The following is a 12876-nucleotide window of genomic DNA, read 5'->3' on the forward strand; positions in this document are numbered from 1 at the left end:
GGGATAGGCAAGGACTCGATAGGTAGACAAAAATGCCAAATTATTATTATTATTATTATTATTATTATTATTATTATTATTATTATTATTATTATTGTTGTTGTTGTTGTTGTTGTTGTTGTTGTTGTTGTTATTCCAAGCTCTCTGTCTGCAGCCCTCAGAAGCCTTTCTGATACTGTAATGATGGATGAAAATGGATAGCAGTTTCCTATTATTTCTGAGGAGGAAATAGCAATAGCACTTATATACCCCTTCATATTGCTTTACAGCACTCTCTGAGCTGTTTACAAATGTCAGCATATTGCTTACAATAATCTGGGTCCTCATTTTACTGACCTTGGCAGGATGAAAGGTTGAGTCAACTTTGAGCCGGTCAGGATTGAACTTCTGGCTGTGGGCAGAGTTAGCCTGCAATACTGCATTCTAACCACTGTGCCACCATGGAAAATACACACATAACTAACCTTTCATGGTTCAAAAGTAAAGGACCCTCCCCACCACTTCAATCTGCCATTATTAATCCTGCCTCATCCAGATAGATAATGTGGCCTCTCCCAATTTAAGTCACTGTCCCCCACGTCAAAGAGGCTCTGGCCCACCAAAAGGTTGGCCCTTTTTTGGGATAAGGGACACTGGTTGGGCTAAAACATTCATACTTCTCTGCCTACGCAGAGGTTGGTTTTTTTTAATATACAGTCAATTCTTGGTTGAATGAACCTGGTTTAATGGACTTTGGATTTGATGGACAAAGTCTGTCCATATATTATTTGGTTCTGCACATATATCAAATCCTGTTGTCAAGCTTACATATGTATAAAATGTTTTAAACACACACACATCAAATCCCATTCCCTTTCCATCTTATGCATAAAATATGTAAGCATAAAAACTCATTTGGATTTATTCCTTAATACAGGGGTCCCCAACCCCCGGTCCATGGACCAGTACCAGGATGCAGCATGCCAGCCCGGTCTGCACAAACAAGCAAAGACCCATCCATGGGTTGCAGGCAGCACACAAAACCACACCTCCACTGCTCCGCAGAAAAACCTCTCTCCATGGAACCGGTCCCTGGTGCCCCAAAGGTTAGAGACCTCTACCTTAATAGATGCTCCTTTGCTCCATTAGTCCATTAAATCAAGGCTTTACCATATAGATCTTTGAATTTTTTACTGGGATTTTGGAAGAGATGGGAAAAAAGGATCACATAGTAATTAAAATATTGCCTTAGTGGCTGATGCTCTATGCATGTATTAAACTAAGGTTCCTTCAACTCCAACTAGTCTGATAATGTCAAGGACAGATCCATGTCCTTTTCTTGTACTATACTAAACTATACACACATGGCTTTCCATTGCCTTCATTGGGGATTCCCCTCCCCAACATCTAATCCTGCAGATTAGATCCTAGTCTAATCTATAGCTCTGATATTTCCTGGCGGTGTCCAAACAAAGTGCTAATATGGTAATTGTGGAATACAAAGACACACTTTAGCATAAAATGTTTGCCTTCAGGTGTGGTTGCACTGACTTCATCTTTTGTTATATCTGTCCCAACAGTCAGCTGGATAGTGATACCACAAGCCCATGTATCTGCAGGCCTGTGAAAATGATATGACTTTTTCAGTTCCTTCCTGCTGCAATGCACTAAGGATTAAAAAGGTGAAAATAACAACAACAAAACTCAGCCTGTCAGGTTTTTGCATAATGATCATTCCTTCTTAGAAAATAAAAGTTTTGAAGTCTTCCTGGAACTGCAGATTTATGAATTGCCACAGAAACCCATGAGGGCTGCTTCAGCCTACGCCTACAAAACTTGGTTTTACAACTATGGCTGCCACCACAGAATTCATTCTTTATGACTAATTTCTATTGCAGTGCTGTGCTGTCTGCTCACAGAGTGCAGGACAGGATGCTGGAATGGAGATTCAACCAGAGACCAAAGAGGTATTAAATAAAGAAGAAAGAAAGACTTGGGAAGATATCAGTGGATATTTTGACATCAGGGTAAAGTCTATTGGACTAGAATGTAGGAAAGAAAACAAGAAAGAGTAGGGGTCCAATTGTTATACTTGACATAAATTACAGAAAGAAGCCTCTTTTCACTTTTCCCCCCTTACTACCTCAGCCAACAGTTGTCTCTTATACTAGGTCAGATAGTATAAGGTCCTCAAAATGTATTTATTCTAGTTATGTCTCATCTTTCTGCCAAGATGTCCAGGCCAGAATATGTGGCAAATATAGCCCTGTCTTCAAAAAGGCTCTTATTTTAATTTAATTTAATTTAATTTTTATTTTTATTCCATTTATATCCCGCCCTTCTCCGAAGACTCAGGGCGGCTTACAAGCTTAGCAGTAGCCTTCATTCTATGTATATGCCTGCTTATTAGGGCTTTCACACACACCCCAAGTGGCATTATTACAAAGTCAGCTTAATTGCCCCCAACAATCTGGGTCCTCATTTTACCTACCTCGGAAGGATGGAAGGCTGAGTCAACCTTGAGCCTGGTGGGATGCGAACCTGCACTAATTGCAGGCAGCTGGTGTTACTTAAGGAGGCATTAGCCCACTGCTCCACCAAGGCTCTCTTATGGCCACTACTCATTATCTGAAGCCATATTCTGTCCAGCAGCATGGCTGTTCTGCTGCTGCCTGAGCACCACAGCCTTTGACCAAAGGGATAGATCAGGTTTTGTGTAGTAAATCAAGAGCATATTCCACTGTCTTGAAGTATGTCATAATTTCATATCCAACCCCTGTTTGTATATCACATTAACTGTAACTTAGCATGATGGATGAAACCATTCAATGGATGAGTGGTAGTGATAACTAGAAATAGTTTCCATCTTGTCCTCCTTAATGAATTTAGTTTCTGGAAAGCAAAACAATGAGGGAAAATGTGGTTGCAAGAAAGCAGGAGAGTAAGAGATGACGGGTGACATGCCTTGGACCTCTCCTAGAATCCCATTATTTGAAGTAACTTAACAAAAGTGTGGACTCACAATATCCTATCTCTGTGAACTTGTTCTCAGTAACCTAGGATAAACCTGGCATTATGACATGTTGATATATGCAATCTAACTGCCTGTGTTACATAAGCTGTATAGACAGAACTTAGTTCCCAAGGAGATTATAGTCTAAATGAACAGCTGGGAGACAATAGAGGGTGGTAAGAGCAAACAGGCAGGGAGTAGTGTATGTTGATGAATGCTATCACCCACAAAAAAAGGAATCATCTGCAAAGTAAAGCATTGCTTGAATTAACATCACATAATATATTGCTTTCAATTAAAGGATGACATTAAAATGAAAAGGTTTTAAATAAGCATTAGATAAATGAAATGTATACTTTAGGTCTCAGATTGTATTCCTGTTGGATTTGAAGAAATGAGTAATCCTTTGAAACAAAAGTCAGGACGATTGCTCACAAAGCTTCAATTTGAATATATTCCAAGCCTTGAAAGATAATAAAATCTTGCAAGAATCTTACGATTTTACTCCCAAAATCACATGCATTCTCATAAGAAAACACTGAAAGATCTTGTGTACAAATACCTAAGCATTTCAAACTACTTGGTGATTACAGGAATGTGATTATAATGAGTTCTAATGGACTCATGATGATTAAGAAACTATTGATAGGCTAAAACAGCGTTTCCCAACCTTAGGAAGTTGAAGATGCATGGACTTCAACTCCCAGAATTCCCCAGCCAGCTATGCTGGCTGGGGAATTCTGGGAGTTGAAGTCCACGCATCTTCAAGTTCCTAAGGTTGGAAAACGCTGGGCTAAGATACTGGGGACTGCTGTGATCCCTGTTAGCAATGCACTGAGAATCCTTACTTAAAATCTGAAATATAATTCCAGATTTCAAATAAATTCTTAAATTGGATTTTTTTGGTATATTCTAGGACTCCTCCAGATTAAAGGTAAAATTTGAAAACATTTTTGAAATCTAGTAAGAGCAGTGCCCTTAGTTTATTTTGCTTTGGCATCAATTCTTCTTCACAGATCACAGAAAATGAAGCTGTGATTTCAGCCTCCTTAGATTGTATTAACAGACTCTACAACAGACCAATAAATCATTGGTGTAACATTATAATTAAGTATCAAGGAAAAACTGTCAGAGCTTCACTGTTGCTCACCAGAGAAGACATAAGAAAAGGGAAAAATAAGGCAAACTGCTGCTAACTTCTGAAGTATTTCAATATGGAACTTTTGTGAGAATAAGAGATTCATTTTTAGTGCAAAAACAGTAGCTTGAATAACGTGTTTGGGTACAATTTCTCAAATGTATTCACTAGGCATTTTAACGTGTATAAAAACATTGGCTAGGTTGCTCATTTAAACACATTACTCATTTAATGCAACCAATGAGCACAGAGGGATGATGGACTCAAGCAAGAGAAAGAAGCAGGAAGTTGTAGAGCCAAGGACTACTGGAAGGCAACTGTGGTTGTAACAATAAGTGCCTAGGCCAGGGGTAGGCAACCTTGGCTTTTTTATGACTCATGGACTTCAACTGCCAATAGTGGGCTAGTGTGCATGCGCAGCTCCACTTGCGTGAGTGGTGGGTCGATACACACACACATACACGCCAGCCTATTGCTCTCATGGCCCTGTTCCCCTCTTCTCCCTAGCTGGGCCACCAAACTGCTGCCTTAGTTTGAAATAAAGAGAATGGGATAATTAATGGGATAATTGACAATGGAAACAAATTCTTCCTGACAGTGACATGGCCAAGTAATAGGAGAGGAAGATGCATGCACGTGATGAAAAACTGATCTCATGCAAGTAAAGCCATGTAGACAACAAAGTGTTTATCAGTGACACATATACACTTATTCATAAATAAATAAAAAATAAGCAGAATGCATGGATTATGATTTTTTGCATTATATTCAGTTATTTTACATGGACAATGTCTTCTGCATATTCACTGGAGTCTCTAAGTCCACGAGAGAAAACTGATCTATCAGGATTCTATCTACTCTGTATGTTCTTTTTATTTTTTCCCCATTTTTGCTAAACGTATTGGATTTTTTTTTCATTCTTAAAAAATATTTATCCAAGGACCTTGGTATTTAACTGAGAAGTATATCAATATGTTCACTTCACACTCACAAACAACGCAAGTCTACTGCACCCTGTTCTTGGAGAGAAAATATATTGATTTAAGTGCTGCCTTACCTTTGTTAATCTACAGAGTGTTTTTACAAGATACCGTTAAGAATAGGAAGTTTAGCAATACGCTTGGAGTGAAAACATAGTTTCAGGTTTTACAGAAACACTTAAAAGTGCATGGAAATCTGTCCTACTCATTTGTCCTTTTAAAGCAATACTTCTCTGTAACCAAATTCTTTTTAAAGATATTATTTGGTTTCTTCTATTTCCTTAAGTTGAATACAGGTGAATATTTTTAAAACTTTCCACTTGTGAAAGGAGCAAAATTGCAGGCACCTATGTTGCCTTATTTTCTTTTTGTTTGGGCCTTTTCCCCAGCAAAGGTTGCTGATAAAGCTGCAACCTTGACAGGTTCGGGGTAGGGAGAAAGGAGGAGAATGGAGAAGACTTGTGTTTTGGAGCTAAGCAGTCACCAAAGAATTTTTACTTCAGAAGGAGTGGATGGTCCAAAAGAGAAGGAAAGAAGCCTAGCATCCCAGCAAGACAAACACGTATAACTTTTGTCTTTTTTACAAAATAAAACATCTCAACCCTTTTAAGGAGATATAAAAAAGCAAACCTGTCCAGGAGTTAGTGTTTTTGCATTTCTTTTTGTTGTTGTTAGCTGCGAAGTCGTGTCCGACCCATCGCGACCCTATGGACAACGTTCCTCCAGGCCTTCCTGTCCTCTACCATCTTCTGGAGTCCATTTAAGCTCACGGCTACTGCTTCAGTGACTCCATTCAGCCTCCTCATTCTCTGTCGTCCCCTTCTTCTATTGCCCTCAATCTTTTCCAGCATTAGGCTCTTCTCCAGTGAGTCCTTCCTTCTCATTTAGTGGCCAGAGTATTTGAGTTTCAACTTCAGGATCTGGCCATCTAAAGAGCAGTCAGGTTTGATCTCCTCTAGGACTGACCGGTTGGATCGCCTCGCAGTCCAAGGGACTCGCAGGAGTCTTCTCCAGCACCATAGTTCAAAGGCCTCAATTCTTTGGCGCTCAGCCTTTCTTATTGGTCCAGCTTTCACTGCCATACATTGCAACTGGGAATATACGCACTTTTGTTGACAGGGTGATATCTCTGCTTTTTAGTGTGCTGTCTAAATTTGCCATGGCTTTCCTCCCGAGGAGCAAGCATCTTTTAATTTCTTGGCTACAGTCCCCATCTGCAGTGATCTTGGAGCCCAGGAAAATAAAATCTGTCATTACCTCCATTTCTTCCCCATCTGTTTGCCAGGAATTGAGAGGGCCGGATGCCATGATCTTTGTTTTTTTAATGTTAAGTTTCAACCCAATTTTTGCACTCTCCTTCTTCACCCGCAACAAGAGGCTCTTTAGTTCCTCTTCACTTTCTGCCATTAGAGTGGTATCATCTGCATATCTTAGGTTGTTGATATTTCTTCCGGCAATCTTAATTCCAACTTTTGATTCATCTAGCCCTGCCTTTCTCATGATGTGCTCTGCATATAAGTTAAATAGGCAGGGTGACAGTATACAGCCTTGCCGGACTCCTTTCCCAATTTTGAACCAATCAGTGGTTCCGTGTCCAGTTCTCACTGTTGCTTCTTGCCGCTCATATAGGTTTCTCAAGAGACAAATAAGATGGTCTGGTACTCCCATCTCTTTAAGAACTTGCCACAGTTTGTTATGATCCACACAATCAAAGGCTTTAGCATAGTCAATGAAGCAGAAGTAGATGTTTTTCTGGAACTCCCTAGCTTTCTCCATGATCCAGCGCATGTTGGCAATTTGATTTCTAGTTCCTCTGCCTCTTCGAAATCCTGCCTGTACTTCTGGTAGTTCTCGATCCACATACTGCTGAAGTCTAGCTTGTAGGATTTTAAGCATGACTTTACTAGCATGGGAAATGAGTGCAATGGTGCAATAGTTTGAACATTCTTTGGCACTGCCTTTCTTTGGAATTGGAATGTAAACTGATCTTTTCCAATCCTGTGGCCACTGTTGAGTTTTCCAAATTTGCTGGCAAATTGAGTGTAGCACTTTTACTGCATCGTCTTTTAATATTTTGAATAGCTCATCTGGAATACTGTCACCTCCACTAGCTTTGTTGTTGCTCAGCTTTTCTAAGGCCCACTTCACTTCACATTCTAGGATGTCTGGCTCGAGGTCAGTGACCACCTCATTGTGGTTATCAGGGACATTAAGCTCATTCTATTATAGTTCTTCTGTGTAATTTTGCCACCTCTTCTTAATCTCTTCTGCCTCTGTTAGGTCCCTGCCATTTTGGTCCTTTATCATGCCCATTTTTGCATGAAACGTTCCCTTCATGTCTCCAATTTTCTTGAAAAGATCTCTGGTCCTCCCTATTCTATTGTTTTCTTCTATTTCTTTGCACTGTTCATTTAAGAAGGCATTCTTATCTCTTCTAGCTATTCTCTGGAATTCTGCATTCAATTGGGCATATCTTTCTTTTTCTCCCTTGCCTTTTGCTTCCCTCCTTTCCTCAACTATTTGCAAAGCTTCCTCAGACAGCCATTTGGCTTTCTTGCATTTCTTTTTCTTTGGGATGGTTTTGGTTGCTACCTGTTCTACAATGTTGCGAACCTTTGTCCATAGTTCTTCAGGCACTCTGTCTATCAGATCTAATTCCTTAAATCTATTTGTCACTTCTACTGTATATTCAACAGGGATATAATTCAATTCATACCTGAGTGGCCTAGTGCTTTTCCCTATTTTCTTCAGTTTAAGCCTAAACTTTTCAATGAGAAGCTCATGGTCTGAGCCACAGTCAGCTCCTGGTCTTGTTTTTACTGACTGTATAGAGCTTCTCCATCTTTGGCTGCAGAGCATATAGTCAATCTGATTTCTGTGTTGACCATCTGGTGATGTCCATGTGTAGAGCCGTCTCTTGGGTTGTTGGAAAAGAGTGTTTGCTATGACCATCGTATTCTCTTGACCGAATTCTATCAGCCTGTGCCCTGCTTCATTTTGTACTCCAAGGCCAAACTTGCCTGTTATTCCGGTTATCTTTTGGCTTCCTACTTTAGCATTCCAATCCCCCATGATGATAAGAACATCATTTTTTGGTGTTAGTTCTATAAGGTGCTGTAGGGCTTCATAGAACCGGTCAATTTCATCCTCTTCAGCACCGGTGGTTAGGGCATAGACTTGGACTACTGTGATATTGAATGGTTTGCCTTGGATTCAAACTGAGATCATTCTGTCATTTTGGGGATTGTATCCCAGTACTGCTTTTCCTACTCTTTTATTGACTATGAAGGCTACTCCATTTCTTTGAGGGATTATTGCCCGCAGTAATATACCTGATGGTCATCTGAATTAAGTTCACCCATTCCTGTCCATTTTAGTTCGCTGATTCCTAAGATGTCAATGTTCAGTCTTGTCATCTCTTGTTTGACCACGTCCAGCTTTCCTTGATTCATGGATCTTACATTCCAAGTTCCTATGGAGAAAAAATCTTTACAGCATCGGACTTTCCTTTCACCACCAGACACATCCACAGCTGAGCGTCCTTTCAGCTTTGGCCCAGTCGCTTCATTCTTTCTGGTGCTACTAGTACTAGCCCTCTGCTCTTCCCCAGTAGCATATTGGATGCCTTCCGACCTGAGGAGCTCATCTTCCAGCGTCATATCGTTTTGCCTTTTGGTACTGTCCATAGGGTTTTCATGACAAAGATACTGGAGTGGTTTGCCATTTCCTTCTCCAGTGCATCACGTTTTGTCAGAACTCTCTGCTATGACCTTTCCGTCTTGGGTGGCCCTGCACGGCATAGCTCATAGCTTCATTGAATTACGCAAGCCCCTTCGCCACGACAAGGCAGTAATCCATGACAGGGCATTTCTCTTTAGTCTGGGTCAATCTAACTGGGAAAAGTTTTAAAAAGGTCTCTGTCGACAGGAAAATATAACCGAGTCATCTCAGACATTAGACCTCAAAGTCCTTTGACATTAAAAATGTCTCTATTATAGTTAAAGTAGCTTGGGTAGAAAAGAAAAGTTGATTATTATGAATGTATGCCAGGAGAGATAGGATTTGGCTTAAGGAGACTGTTTCATATGCTATCCAGCTAACGCAGAGGCCAAGTTGTAATTTCAACAGATTTGGAGCGCTGGCCAAGAGTTACAAAATAAAATAGATAAAACCCTACTATAATTAACTGCAGTGGGCTCTGTGTATTATTAGGGGAACTTGATACCAAGTAATGGTCTTAAAAAATTGAATTCCCATTGTCTTAAATGCAAAATTGTGAGGATGGGCTGTTGTTCTGCATTTTTAAAATATTTAGTTAATGGTCCATGATTGCAGAAAATCTGAGAAACGCTGTGCTAGACCATCCTTGTTCTAACTGGGCACAACAACCATCTGCTTCAGCCAGATTGGGGCTGTTTTTATTGCATTTTAATTTGTAATTACTTCACATTTTGTCCTGCTAATGTTGCTTATGTAAGTTTTTCTTAAACTCTAAGTGCAATTATTGTTTTGGTGGTATGTTTCTAATTATTACAGAATTTCTTTTAAAAAAGTAGATTATAATATCAAAAAAGCAGAATACTGATACATTGATTTAATAACTTGTTAAAATCATGTGCATATGTGTAAAATAAATTAAGCCATGTTCCTGAGTTACCAAGAACTAGGGCTAGTTGAAAATTGTTTATTTTCTCTACGCATTCCTTACCTCATTTGGAATGAATAGTCAACCTATAACATTGTCCAATTTTGAAAACTTCCATGATAGTATCTCAGGATTCACATACCACAATCTGAAAATTTTGTGGAATGGCTATCATGAAACCATCATGAAGCAAAAAGCAATAAAGAATCATAGAGAAAACAGGCCAAATCCTGCCATTCTTGTGTTGGGAAGTTACATTTTTTCATTCATTTTATAACTGTATACTTTACTTTTACATAAGCTGTTGACATTTAAGAGAAAAGTTAAGGATTTAGCAACCTCATGGTAGAGAAATAGCTACATAGGGCAAATACAGGACAGACCTTGAGTCTTCACATTTGCCAACCTTGATACTAGCCAACCACTCTGACCTAGCTAATGTTACCTGTTTAGAATTGTTTAATGTATGAAAATTAACAGGAAATAAGCTTTTTGCAAAACAAATCTCCCACTTCAGAGTAACCTACATTCCCAACATGTAGGACAATCTCTGAGTCCCACATGGATCTCGGTAAAGTTCTCAGGAAATGAAATGGCCTGTGTTTGCAACCCAATGCTTTGCTTGGCTCATGGAAGATGGTTGTTTTACAATTGGAGACAGTCAATGTAAGAGCCAGTTTAATGTAAAAGTTAAAGGCTAGAAACCACAAAACCTGAGTACAAAGGCAGATGGGTGACTTTGGACCATCACTCTCATCTCAGTCCTAGAAAGAAGAAAGCAAACCATTTCTGAAAAAATGCTGTCAAGAAAGCTGCAGGAATTTTTCTTGAAAACACACGCACACGCATATAGAGAAATATCTACACAAACTGACTGGAACCATCAGAGTAATAAAGGGAAACCTGGAGTTGGATAGTGCCTAAATTGAATTAAATAATTAAATCTACTGGTCAAAAAAGTTTAGGCACCAGTGGCAATCCATTATGTGGTGTTTGCACTTCAGATGGGAAATAAGGAACCGCCTGATTTAATCATCCAACTCAACAATGTTTTCCTGTTCTTTGAAGCCTGACATATTGGAGAGTGGTTTGGTGGGGAAAGAAAGAAGTTTAACCTTCAATATAGCAAACAAACAATATAGCACATCTTTTTCTGGGCTAGGGTGTAAGGAAGCCCAGCCTGAAAAACCTTAATGGGAGGGGAGCATGAATAAATTGGACTTGTCCTTTTAATTTAATTAAAATTAAACCTAATTAATTAAATACAGTAATATCCATCATGTTGTTGTTACTGTTCATTATTATTGCTAGGCTTTCTAGCTTCTGTCACTGGGAAAATTTCAGTAAGCTTCCTGATACTTTATGAAGTTAGACTGGAAAATATCTGCTCTCTTTACAAAAGAGTGAGAAACGGCTGCTGGAACTGGGTATGTCTAGTTTAATGAAGAGAAGGACGAGGGGTGACATGATAGCAGTGATCCAATATTTCAGGGGCTGCCACAAAGAAGAGGGAGTCAAGCAGTTCTCCAAAGTGCCTGAAGGCAGGACAAGAAGCAACGGATGGAAACTAATCAAAGAGAGAAGCAACCTAGAACCAAGGAGAAACTTCCTGACTGTTAGAACAATTAATCAGCGGAACAATCTGCCTTCAGAAGCTGTGAATGCTCCAACACTGGAAGTTTTTAAGAAGAGACTGGACAGTCATTTGTCCGAAATGGTATAGGGTTTCCTACCTGAGCAGGGGGTTGGACTAGAAGACCTCCAAGGTCCCTTCCAGCTTTATTATTATTATTATTATTATTATTATTATTATTATTATTATTATTATTATTATTATTTGCATAAATGAATACAAAAATACTATTTTACAGATCTCCATGGAGATATAAGCTATTTTCCGTTTCTAAATATAAAAACACACCAATTATTTATAACAATACTGTGGTAAATATTTAGAGGTTTTTTAAAGTTTTATAGTAAAAATTATAACAAAATAAAAAATATTTTATTAATTCCATCCACTTAATTCATGAATGACAGACAATGTCCCAAATCAAAAACTGAAGATGATATCTTTTCATAGGATTCTATTTGTTGAATTATTTCTTTTTGTATATAATTTTTATTTAAAAAATTACACAAGATTAAAAAGTAATATCAACTAATGTAAAATATGTAAGAAAAAAGAAAAAAAAAGAGAAAGCAAAAAGGGCAAAAAATAAAAATAAAAATCTCTGAAAGTAGAAAAGAAAAATATATATATAAAAGTGGCTTCATATTCTTCATAGCAGTTATAAGTATAATATATCAAAATCTCTCTCTAAACCTATATCATATTACTCTCTTTTCTATAATCTATTGTCCAATCATCAAACCATAAATGACAAGTTCATTTTTTACATTTTTACACAAAAAGTCCCCCAAAAGTCTCCAGTCACCAGTAAATGTAGATAATGCCTTTTTTCTAATAAAAGAAAGGGATTTCAGTAAAATTCGTCAACTTTACCAGCAATTCCTCCATAGTGAATAGTGTCAAATCTCTCAATCACTGTGCACACAACTGTGATAATCATATATTGAAATAATCTTCCATAACTTTTTTTATTCTTTATTAATTCTAAAAGGAAAAGTTCCGATTTCAATTGAATAGGGTAATTTAATCTTCAATTAAAGATTCAATTGCTTTTTAAAATCCTCTGTATCAAAGTGTGTGTGAATCTAATTTTTTTAGCTTTTTTACTTGTCTTCCAAGCATCATAAAATCTCCCTGTTATTCACATTTCCAATATATAGTATTTTTGAAGTGTTTTATACATTTTGGATCCCTTCATAGATTACTGCCTTGTTGTGGCGAAGGGGCTTGCGTAATTCAATGAAGCATGAGCTATGCCATGCAGGACCACCCAAGACGGACAGGTCATAGCAGAGAGTTCTGACAAAATGTGATCCACTGGAGAAGGAAATGGCAACCCACTCCAGTATCTTTGCCATGAAAACCCTATGGACAGTACCAAAAGGCAAAATGATATGACGCTGGAAGATGAGCCCCTCAGGTCGGAAGGTGTCCAATATGCTACTGGGGAAGAGCAGAGGGCTAGTACTAGTAGCACCAGAAAGAATG

The 12876-nt window shown here is 38.5% G+C and overlaps 1 protein-coding gene across 8 annotated transcripts in view; it reads right to left on the reverse strand.

The window, feature by feature from the left end:
• The window catches only part of DIO3 (iodothyronine deiodinase 3), a 121139-nt gene that overhangs the window by 45273 nt on the left and 62990 nt on the right, over positions 1-12876 (reverse strand). For 6 of the 8 annotated variants that reach the window (XR_014492197.1, XR_014492198.1, XR_014492200.1 and 3 more), the window contains exon 2: positions 9819-9903. The exons of 1 other annotated variant lie outside the window; for it this stretch is intronic. The gene's annotated coding sequence lies outside the window, so the exon portion shown is untranslated. Of the gene's footprint in view, positions 1-9818; positions 9904-10138; positions 10171-12876 lie in introns of those variants that run through there. One more of the 8 variants, XR_014492204.1, reaches the window with a different exon arrangement.

Source organism: Vipera ursinii (genome assembly GCF_947247035.1).
Source record: "Vipera ursinii genome assembly, chromosome: 1".
Classification (NCBI taxonomy): domain Eukaryota; kingdom Metazoa; phylum Chordata; class Lepidosauria; order Squamata; family Viperidae; genus Vipera; species Vipera ursinii.